This window comes from Harpia harpyja, chromosome Z, assembly GCF_026419915.1.
Source record: "Harpia harpyja isolate bHarHar1 chromosome Z, bHarHar1 primary haplotype, whole genome shotgun sequence".
NCBI lineage: Eukaryota > Metazoa > Chordata > Aves > Accipitriformes > Accipitridae > Harpia > Harpia harpyja.
In genome coordinates, this window is record NC_068969.1 from 100822460 (window position 1) to 100834647 (window position 12188).

Genomic DNA, 12188 nt, shown 5'->3' on the forward strand with positions numbered 1-12188 from the left:
TCTTCTGGCTTCTCCAAAGCTTGGTCTCTGACTGAACCTTCATCAACAATATTTACTCTCCTGTCTCTCCATGGCAGCAGCATTGCTCAGTGCCACAGCACTAGGTGAGAGAGAAAAAGAAACAAAATTCATGTCTTTTGCATCCTCTCCATAAAATTAGCACTTAAACCCAGCTAATCACACCACTTAATCTGGTGACAACATGCAGAGCTCAACAGGACTGGAAAGAGATTATTCTCATAACCTCTAAATCATAGAGCTGGCATGAATGAACAGTTTCTCATCACTGTTTACTGGAAGAAAGAACTTCATCCATTTTTGTGTCTCATTCTTAAAGCTGGGAGTACCACTTACCACTCAAAGGCAAAGATAGAGTCATTTACCACAGTGATCATGGTAGTACTCAACATAAAAAACAGAGAATGTTATTCTGAAAGCCTGCTCCTATCTCAAGGCCTATATCCTGCACCCCCTGCACTCTCCTTATAGAACTCCAGAATTTTTCATAGACATGATACAGAATTGAGCATATACACCATTTGTGGGCATTGTTAAATCAAATGCAAAGCAAAAAGTCAGCCTCTCCTTCCATGCTGTGCTGTCTTCTTCTTCATGAAAATAAAATTAGATGTGCACACAGACTAACTTTTTGCTCACTCTAGCCAATGCCACAGTTCCTGCTTACTACCCCTGGTGATGATACTCCTGATATTCCTTTAAGGTATTTTTCATATTTTTCCATTATAACGAACAAATGCACAAAATTACTTCTTGTATCTACAGTTCACTTTGAAGATGTAAACAGGTTAAGTCAACAGCCTTAGTGAATTGTTAGTGTATGCCTAAGACACACACACAGATGACTACAATGTTTCATAAGCTGTGGGAATTGAACTTGAAAGATTGCTGGAGGAACCAGGCTGCTAGTCTGATGGCTGAGATGCAAATGATGGAGTCTCATTTCTGATGAATACGGAATCTGTTCACCTTTTCTATTTTATTTTCAACATGGAATTTCTCATCATGTAAAGGAGTCTTGGCAATACATTTGCTAATTCTGAACTTCTTGTTTTACAACACTTAAATTTAAGACAGAATTCTGAGCTTTCTTTGAAAAGTTCTATAATACCATTGAAGCAGATTAAAGACATTTATACTGGGACTTCTAATATGATCTGATGAAGGTGAGTTCTCTTCCTTCAGCCCTTATGAAAATTCCAGTTCTAACAAAGTTTTTCAAAGTTTTTTCAATTATTATTTCAGAGTAACTTAGATTTTTTAATTCTAATTTCTGACATACATATTCAAAGAAGACAGAAAAAAATAAATAGAGGCATTTTTTCATCCTTCCTCAAATCGTTTCACCAGATGGCCTAGTGTTTGCACTCCAAGATTCAGGTAAAACACACACATCTTTTGAGCATCTCCATATCCCTTCTTGCACTGAAACTCATTTGTCAATTCCTCTATTAGCAGAATGTTTCACACATATGAAAATTATGGTAGCAGATGTAAAACTTGACTACAAATACAAACAGAATCAGAGTCTAAATCAGCTTAAAATTCAAGAGGCCTTGGCAGACAGCGCCTGTACACAGCATTGAAATTTCTTATATACACCATGATGCATTTACTGTTGGGAGGACTAGTGGAGACCAAAACCAAAAGTGACCAAACTCCCAGTGCTAAAGCTGCCAAATTTAGGGACTCTTCACAAAGCACTTCTGAAAGATAAAATTTCTGTGGAACTGTATTGCAACTAATTGTCATCTCAGTATCTAGCAGCTGAAGCTAAGGTCCCTGGTGGTTGAAAAATACTCCGATATGAGCAAGGAATTGATTCTCATTTTTGTGCTGTAGCAGTCAGAAACCAGGCTCCTCTGCTGCACCATTTTGTGTAGACTACTAGTCACAACATCAAGATCATTGCTAGTCTGCAAGACTTCAAAGCCCAGACACATTTACAGAATGCATTCTTCAAAACTAGCTCTGACTTTAAACTTTTCTCAGCATTTCTCCTCACATTTGCAGATAATAACACTTGTCTCTAAGGTGACCTGAATGGTAACATCAAATCAGAAGAAAGACTTTCTCATTGTGTGGACACACATGTCAGAGAAATGCATGCTCCTTTGACTGAAGCAGTGAAACAAAAGCAGGGTCAGATGCAAGTGTGTGACTTCAAGGGTTCTTCTCAACATTTTACCTGGTCCTACAGCCCTGAATTCAACATTTCCATCTAATGTCCTCCTGATCCCAAATTCAATTAAATCTTACAATATACCTGTCACACAGACACATATGTAGGCAGATAGCCACCAGAGACTCACACGTGCAATATCCAAGAAAAACCGCTGATTGCCAGAGAACTGGTGGTTGCAGGAATTCCTCTTCCCATGTTGGCTTTGACCACCACCAAAGTACCCACCACTAGTTTCTAGGTATCTCTTAACTTCAAGCTTTCATTTTTCTGCCAAACACGTCCTCAGGAGGTCATCAAATCCTGAGTCACCGGAGACCAAGAGCAGCAAAGAGGATGATACAATCCACATCTGGGAAGAAGACCAAACCCAGCTCTTACTGATGCTCCAGCACTTCGATTCTGAAGGGAAACCTGCATCTTTTTTTGATACATAGCAAGACAGCAGCTGTTTCAAGTGGCATCAAGCAGCCAAAAGGGGTCTGGGACAGAAGAAAGCATGAGGGACTAAAAAAACCAAACAACAAAACCAAGGAGGAATAGGCAAGAAGGCTTTGAAATAAAATACTTTAAAAAAATGTTCATTACTGATGGAAGAAGTTGTCAGTGTTAATGACAACTGAACTGCCGTCAAGAGAAATCTCCTTCAACAAATGGAGCTGATTACACTTCAAATTAAGATAAAAATCAGTCATTGATATGCTGCAGAAGAGCTGACACTTTGCATTAGCACTACTTCTGAAGTGCCTTCCTTTGATGTTTTTTTAAAATCTGATCCTGCTAAAATCTGAGCATTTTTCAAGATGTCATGAATGCCTCAGGGGAGCCCTCCACGTGCACCCCCAGCCCCTAGGTGACACCTGCAGAAATGCAGTACCAGTGATAAATACAATTACAAGTCCTTAAGGACAAGAGTGCAGCTGCCCTCTCCCCTCACTGCAGCAGCACAGATGAAGGAAGCCTACACTGAATTTGATTCCTTCCAAGCAGAAGCATACAATACCTACAGCCACAAAGGCCTGCAATGTTTGTGTTCAGTGTGGTGGTGTAGCTGTGCAACATACCCACACGTAAACAAGCTATAAACTATGAGACAAGGGGCAAGTTGTCAGTAAATGCCTTACAGCTTTTCCAGGCAGCTCTTCACGAGAGTGGAAAGCATGACACTCCGAGTGGCTGACCATTCCTGGCAAACTCAAATCCCCGTGCCCCTGTGGCATGCTCTTTGGTAGCTCAAACAGCCTTCTGCACTGCTAAAAGTAAGTAGTAGTGCTCAAGAGATTTGCTGCCTGGATCATCTTAAGGCTGTGCTTTTCAAGAGGGGATAGAGTTGTACAGTAGAGGCGTAAACAAGGAGCAAGAACAGCAGGTGCCATTCGCTCTGAAGCTTTAGCTCTTCATCCAGACAACCTCCACACATTACTAGCACCTACAGTCTTGCACTTTATTGTCTTGATAATGACAGTCTTTATGAAGGTAACACCAATGAGAAGCTACTAAAATGGAAAATATGAAACAGCAGCTGACATTGTGTTCACAAATCTTTACACCTTCCAGACCATTAGAACCTTTTAAATACTATTTTCACTTTTGCTCCCAAAACTACTCTCTAGTAAGACACATTATAAATTCACGTCAGAGCTACAGGCAGAGATTAAAACAACTGTTTGAGAAGTGTTTTCTCCTTCCACCCCATTCTTAGAAAGAAAAAACTAAGATATGGTAATTCTAGAAACCAGAATTTAAGAAAGAACATTGCACAATCTTACTGCTTCCCACTCTCCACTTCCCTCTGCAACTTAAGCTGGGTAGGAGCAATCACAGTAGCACACATCTCAGGATATTGCCAAATGTCAAATACCAATTACATAGAAGAAAAACAGGTGTGCAAACAGAAGTGTGTAAAGAATACCAACACTTTTAAAATATAAGAAGGAACTAAACCATCAATAAGCACTGCGCTCCAAAAGAAGCACCACTTTAAGGGGGTGATAGTGCCTAAAGAACAGATATTTCCAAATATGTTACAATGAAGCAAACCTGTAATTATAAAGTCAGGCCTCAGGGCTGTGACATTTCACAGCCACCAGCATCCAAAAGGAAACAACGCTGACCCAGAAGCAATAACCTTGTGGGTTTTTTGACTTATAAAAGAGTAAACTGGTGAAACTATAGAGCTAACTCCTATCCTGGGCTTCAGTACTGGTGCTGGGAGAGCAAACGCAGGCCTGGCTGCTGCGGGCAGCGGCCCATGGCCTCATGGAGGCAGGCAGCCGCCAGGGTGACGGGTCTGAGGGGGCACCCAGAGAGTGACCCTCACCCGAGCTCATCCCCGGCACCGCTCCCGGCCCAGGGCCACAGCTGTCGAACGGAGAGGCGATTGCACCGTGTGGTGCAGGAGCGGTGGGAGCAAAATGACGGACAATCTGTTTGTAAAAAAAAAATGTACAGTTTTGGCATGATGAAGGTATAAACTATAAGGACAAAAAATCAGCAGCAAGAGCAAGTTACAGATGAAAACCTGACACTAAAGGCTAATAGCAGAAGGTTTTTTGCACCCTAGAGATCTAAATCAAGTACTTCATCAGGAATGTTTTCTTATGCTTAAGGTCATGTGCTGGGTTTGGCTGGGGTAGACTTAGTTTTCTTCATAGTAGCTAGCATGGGGCTGTGTTCTGGATTTGTGCTGGAAACAGTGTTAGTAACTCAGGGATGTTTTCATTGTCGCTGAGCAGTGCTTGCACAGAGTCAGGGCCTTTTCTGCTCCTCACCCCACCCCACCAGCGAGCAGGCTGGGGGGGCACAAGGAGTTGGGAGGGGACACAGCTGGGACAGCTGACCCCAACTGACCCGAGGGGTATTCCATACGGTATGATGTCATGCTCAGCATATAGAGCTGGGGGAAGAAGAAGGAAGGGGGGGGACATTCAGAGTGATGGCGTTTGTCTTCCTAAGTACACGTGATGGAGCCCTGCTTTCCTGGAGATGGCTGAACACCTGCCTGCCCATGGGAAGTGGTGAATGAATTCCTTGTTTTGCTCTACTTGCATGCACGGTTTTTGCTTTATTTATTAAACTGTCCTTATCTCAACCCATGAGTTTCACTTTTTTTTTGGTGACTGTCCTGGTTTCAGCTGGGATAGAGTTAACTGTCTTCCTAGTAGCTGGTACAGTGCTATGTTTTGAGTTCAGAGCAAAGAATGTTGATAACACTGATGTTTTCAGTTGTTGCTCAGTAGTGTTTAGACTAATGTCAAGGATTTTTCAGCTTCTCATGCCCAGCCAGTGAGAAAGCTGGAGGGGCACAAGAAGTTGGCACAGGACACAGCCAGGGCAGCTGACCCAAACTGGCCAACGGGGTATTCCATACCATGTGACGTCCCATCCAGTATAGGAACGGGGAAGTGGGGGGCAGGGATTCGCCGCTCGGGGACTGGCTGGGCGTCGGTCGGCGGGTGGTGAGCAATTGCACTGCGCATCATTTGTACATTCCAATCCTTTCATTATTGCTGTTGTCATTTTATGAGTGTTATCATTATCATTATTAGTTTCTTCTTTTCTGTTCTATTAAACCGTTCTTATCTCAACCCACGGGTTTTGCTTCTTTTCCCGATTTTCTCCCCCATCCCACTGGGTGGGGGGGAGTGAGTGAGCGGCTGCGTGGTGTTTAGTTGCTGGCTGGGGTTAAACCACGACAGTGACTCTCTCCCCCATCCCACTGCAGTGAGGGGAGTGAGCGAGCAGCTCTGTGGTGCTTAGCTGCTGGCTGGAGTTAAACCTTGACAGGTCAACAAAATAAAAATTAATAAAAATAATTTGCATTTAATAATGAATTAATTGTTAATGAATTAATAAAATTAACATGGGTATGAGTTCAGTGACATCGATATGCTTTGTGGGTGAAGCAAACACAGCATGGGCAAACACAGTGGAAAGAGCTGCCTACAGAAGCAGCCTTGGGGAAAGCAACCCAAGGTCAGCAGTAGACACTGCAGCATGACACCCCAGGGTCATGGGGAAGAGAGAGGACTTTTAGGGTTTATCACCAGGCTGGGGCAGCAAGCATTAGCAGTCTCCTAATGTTCATTCCTGCTCCTCTTATTTGTTTCACTGCATTTGGAGAAGCAAGACTTCCCTATTAAATGCTAATGAAAGTGAGTCCCTGGGATTTAAACACAGAGTACTCATTTTAAATGTTACATTTATTGATGCTTGTAGGCGATTACCTCTCCTTCCCTGCAGTTATGCCATGCTTGGCCAGAGAAGCAGAACTTTAATTAAGAGCAGAGCCGCGGGCTCAATTCTACAGGGTAATTTTTGTACCTTCTGAATGTAGGACCAGACTTGGGCATGAGCAGGACAGAGACTCTTCAACTTGACTACGGCAAAACCATGTTTCTAAATGAGGATTCTGTGGGACTTGTAACCAATAAGAAAAAACAACTTACACCACTTTGTTGTGTATAAAAGCAAAACTGAAAATAAGAAGCACTGGTGGAGTCTCCGGTTTCATGCTGTCCCTCTCAGCCCAGAATTAACTCAATTCACGGTGGCCTAGCAGGGCAGAGAAGACAACTGCCAGCACAATCACTTCCTGCTGATTCTTTCAACTGTACTGTACAGAAAACAGCATTATATATGGGCCTATTGTGGAGGAGAGGGCTGTCATTTTACACAAATGCAGCATCTTGCACATATGAACTGGGCCTGGTTACCTTGACTTCAAGAAAGCTTTCACAAACACTGAAGTTCACGAGTACATCTCAGCAAACTACTGGAAAAACTATGGAAGTAATAACATAGTAATTGCAAACTAATAGAAGAGGGATCTACAACTGAGGATCAATTTAAGCCAGGAGTAGTTCTCCTGACTTGTTCAGTGCCAGACAAGTTTTCAAGTATGCTCCAATCACCTTGCAGGGAATACTCATGTTTTCTAACCTCCTTCCAGATTAAATACTTTCTCATTTTGCAACAAAAGCTTTGAAAGTCATGATAGTATCAGCACTTATTGTTGCGCAGTGTAATAACCAGATTATCTCAATGAGGGACTAAAGAGCCCTTAAACTTTTGATACAATCTCTAAAACATCAATGACATAGTAATTAAGACTGAGAACAATGACTTATTACAAACACCTGAAAAATATTGGGCTTGGGACACAGAGCCAAGTCATACACTGCTGTCACAGCAACAAATTGAGCCATGATTTAACACTGTGTCTTTCCTAGAAGATTGGGGGTGCATCAGTTTGACTCTGGGTGCTACTTTAAGAGAAGGGAATGGAGAGCATTTAAACCAGCTGTTATCTAGCAGCTCAGTATTGATGATCTAATTTGGAAACTGGATTAAACTTCACAGATTAACACACTGCTGTGCAGCTGCATGGATTTATGGTTGTCATGACAACCAGCAGAAAATGTATCCCACTAATCCTCTTCAAGCAGATCTGTCTCCATGCAGCATTAACGAGATCTATCACTAGCACAGACATACTTATAGTGATTTCATTGCAGATATCTAGATTGGTATAATCTCTAACTCTCTCTGCATCTTAAAATACCAATTCACAACTGGAAGGAAAGAGAGGCTCAGCTTATGAATTGTAAAAGGAACTAGGCCTTAAGCCTCATTGTTTTAAGACTATTCGCCTTATTGTTTTAAGACTATTCATATTAGACATATAACTAATGATTAGATATTTGTTTAGATATGATTAATAGAATGCAGGTGCATATAAAACAATATCTATGAGCTGCTTAATTGTTCTATGAGGCTCCCTCTTCATGGCTGTCTTAAAATCCAGTCAAGTTGAATCAACAGAGAAAGGATCATACATCTTAGACCTAAGACATGGGAGTAAGTGATTAACTTTAGAACAAGATAAATTAATAAAATAACCTGAGTAGTTTCTTTAGAAATTCATAGGTACCTTTGAAGTGTAAGAATATAAGTGATGATGGTGACCAGAGACTTTCTGCCTATGACCACCAATCTCAGAAGAACCGAGACATGAGAATGGAGAATGGATGAGAGAAGATGATGAACGATAACGATATGAGAACAGAGAATCGGCTGGAAAATTACATTTCAAGCAATAGGCACACTAATTTCTATTTTGGAATTATCTTTCTCAATAACTTGTTTTCCTTGCTATGAGGAGAAGAGTCTTTGATTTTGTTGCTTGAGGAAGGAAAGTCAGGAAGCTGGACAGTGTTTTCAGTTCCAATACTGCCTGCTTGCAGATCTATTTACTCTGTGTAACCATAATAAAGTACAGAAGAAGGAAAAAAAAAGGGAAAATAAAAGCCATTTACCTACTTTATAGGAACAGTCAGAGGCCGAGCTAATTAATATTTCCCGAGTGTCCTAAAAGAGAGCTGTCTATGGACAAAGTGCTACTTTTTTTCCAAACACACAGAAGAGCGATGCTGGAGATTTTCTCAGTGTTAACCAAGAGTTTCAAAGATTGAAGTTTATCTCCTTTATTTCACAGTAAAAATCAGGAAAAGAGGCAAACACTCCCAACTTCTAGGGCTCTGGAGTAACACTGGAGGCCAAGACTGGCCATGCAAAAGTTGTGTAGTGTTTCCACCTGTAAGGCGCTAATCCCATCACTTGTCAGCGCGGTTCAAATTCATGTGCTCTTATTTGTTAAGTTCCCCACCTCAGAGTAGCTTTGCCTCAAACAAAACAGCAAAACCCCCAAATCACCCCACAAAGAGAGCCTTTGGAACATATATCTTACAAACATCTCTGTCATTTGTGCTTCTCCCAGGCAAAGCACTACAGCTGCCACGATGCTGTATCTGCTTGGGTCAGTGCTCTGTACCTCATGGAGTGGGAACTTGCAATACCTCCACTCCAAAGAGCATCTCACTTCCCCAGCAGTGAAGTCCAGAAAATCCTCCCATGAAGTTCAACCTACAAGACCTAAAGAAAAATCCTTTTTACCAAAGGTCTAATTGATCAGTTTATTGTAACTGTCACTGTCTCTCATGGTGTACTCCTTGAGAAGCTGGTGGCTCATGGCTTAGACAAGTATACTCTTCACTGGGTGAAAAACTGGCTGGATGGCTGAGCCCAAAGGGTTGTGGTGAATGGAGTTAAATCCAGTTGGCGGCTGGTCACAAGTGGTGTTCCCCGGGGCTCAGCACTGGGGCCAGTTCTCTTTAATATCTTTATCAATGATCTGGACGAGGGGATCGAGTGCATCCTCAGTAAGTTTGCAGATGACACCAAGTTGGGAGGCAGGGTCGATCTGCTTGAGGGTAGGGAGGCTCTACAAAGAGATCTGGACAGGCTGGATCGATGGGCTGAGGCCAATTGTATGAAGTTTAACACGGCCAAGTGCCGGGTCCTGCACTTCGGTCACGGCAACCCCATGCAGCGCTACAGGCTTGGGGAAGAGTGGCTGGAAAGCTGCCCGGCAGAGAAAGACCTGGGGGTGCTGGTCGACAGCCGGCTGAATATGAGCCAGCAGTGTGCCCAGGTGGCCAAGAAGGCCAACGGCATCCTGGCCTGTATCAGAAATAGTGTGGCCAGCAGGAGCAGGGAGGTGACTGTTCCCCTGTACTCGGTACTGGTGAGGCCGCACCTCGAGTACTGTGTTCAGTTTTGGGCCCCTCGCTATGGGAAAGACAGGGGGGTGCTGGAACGTGTCCAGAGAAGGGCAACCAAGCTGGCGGAGGGTCTAGAGAATGAGTCTTATGAGGAGTGGCTGAGGGAGCTGGGTCTGTTTAGTCTGGAGAAAAGGAGGCTGAGGGGAGACCTTATCGCTCTCTACAACTACCTGAAAGGAGGTTGTAGTGAGGTGGGTGCTGGTCTCTTCTGTCAGGTGGCTGGAGATAGGACAAGAGGAAATGGCCTCAAGTTGCGGCAGGGGAGGTTTAGGTTGGATATTAGAAAAAATTTCTTTACTGAGAGGGTTGTCAGGCATTGGACCAGGCTGCCCAGGGAAGTGGTGGTGTCACCACCCCTGCAGGTGTCCAAAAAACATGTAGACGAGGCGCTTCAGGACATGGTTTAGTGGGCACAGTTGACGGTTGGACTTGATGATCTTAAAGGTCTTTTCCAACCTAAACAATTCTATGATTCTATAATGTGGCTACAATATGAGCAACCAATTATCTTCCAGTGCAACTTAATTGCCTACAAAACAGAATCACTAAGTCAGAACGTATTATAATAAATTATTTATATTTGCAATAGTGCAGGCCCTGTGTTAGTTTACAAAACCATTTTGAGTATTTTCATATGACAAAGCTAAGGACCCCACAACTGGACAACATTTTTTTTAAATACCCCAGAAGCTGCATATTTTAAAACAACACTCTCAAAGGATCCCAAACAAGTAACTGTAAGAATAGTAAAACCAGCATATTCAGGTATCTTAATTCCTAATTCCCAAATGGACCAACTATCTAGAACTAACTAAAATCCTGAGGTCCTCGCATCTATTTGTGGGATAAGATACTATTTAGAAAAGAAGTATCATCAGTTGAATTAAAGGCACTACAAGACGGATGATAATATTTAAGTGGTCAGGAAAAATAAACTGAACCAAACTATTCGCTCGTTTACAGCCACAGGATTGCTCAGCCCCTGGAACTGCTTTAGATCTGAGAAAATGTTTAGAAAGAAATTAACCACTGCAAGAAAATAATACCACATATGTAATTTAGGGCCCTTTTTGATAGAATGATACTTTTTCAGTTCAGTTTTTACACACGCATACACGAACACCCTTCTCTCTCTGAAAATGAGTACCGGTTTTCAGTTTTCCTCCTGAACTGTGGCGGGGGACAATCTAAACACGCTGTAACACATGTGCACCTGTGATGTCAACAAATCCGTTCGGTGTGACTCAACTGAAATGTCAGTCTACATCCTTAAAGGAGAAAGTCCCGACACTCCAAATTTCTTGTAACACCCACTGTCATGTGTCTGACCAGTGACGGTGCCCGCCCCTCCAAGGCTATACGAATAGATCAGACTACATACGGAATAACACCCCAACCCAGAGAACACTGAGGCATGTCCTGGCTCCTCCCATGGAATTAGTCGCGCATTTTGCCTCTCACACACCACACGGGATTTCTTAGGCTGGACGTACTTGGGCTCTGCGCTCCGGCTAGTCCTGGCGCAGGGAAAGGGCCTCGGACAAAACGCGCGCGTCTCCCCGCCACCCCGCCCGTGCGCAGCAGCCACCGCCCGCCCGCCCGCCCGCCCCGGCCGACGCCGCCCCAGCAGCGAAGCCCCCTCCTCCCGCAGCCCCGCGCCGCCGTACAGCGGGGAAGGCGCCGGCCGTCGCCCCAGTCGCTCCGCCGAGAAAAAGAATTCGTTTTAGCCAGGGCCCTTCCTCTGGGCAAGCCGGCGTACGACTTAAAACAGCAGCGGCAAAGTGTGTTTGAACTCATCAGCGCTCCGGCAGCACGAGCAGAGGCTCGCGGCCGGGCGGCTCGCTCGCCCCGGCGGGAGTCCCCCCCCGCTCCAAGCCCCGCGGAAGCGCAGGGAGGCAGCGGAACGCGAGCTGAGCGCCCCGGGCGGGCTGGAAGAACAGGTACCTGAAGGCCGGCTCCCTCCCGCCGCCTCCTGCCCCGGCTCCGCAGGGCCTCGCCGCCCCTTCCCGCCGCCCGGCGGACCGGCGCCGGATCGCCGGCCTCAGCGCCGCCGCCGCCCCTGCCCGCCGCCCGCCATTTGCTCCCGTCAGGCGGCCCGCCATTTGCCCGCCTCCCTTCCCCTCCCGCGGCGGGGACGGGCCTCCCTGCCCCACCGCGCTCCTCGCCTGCCTCGGGAGAGGCGGGGGGGCGGCCTGCGCGGCTCGCCGGCGACCCGGCCAAGGGGCTGGCGGCCCCGGCCGAGGGGGCTAGCGGCAGCCCGGGGTTGAAGGGCCGCCGCCGCCTTCGCCGCCAAACCTTGGACAGCTCCGGCGGCGGCAAAGGCGGGCCGAGCTCCCGGCCGGCGGGCACGGCCCCCCGCAGCCCGC

General features: G+C 45.2%; 1 protein-coding gene across 5 annotated transcripts in view; it reads right to left on the minus strand.

Moving 5' to 3' along the window:
- NIM1K (NIM1 serine/threonine protein kinase) overlaps nucleotides 1-11919 on the minus strand; it is a 30694-nt gene extending 18775 nt beyond the window's left edge. For 4 of the 5 annotated variants that reach the window (XM_052779173.1, XM_052779172.1, XM_052779170.1 and 1 more), the window contains exon 1: nucleotides 11490-11707. The gene's annotated coding sequence lies outside the window, so the exon portion shown is untranslated. Of the gene's footprint in view, nucleotides 1-11489; nucleotides 11708-11766 lie in introns of those variants that run through there. The other variant, XM_052779175.1, reaches the window with a different exon arrangement.
- Between the last annotated feature and the right edge of the window lie 269 nt (nucleotides 11920-12188).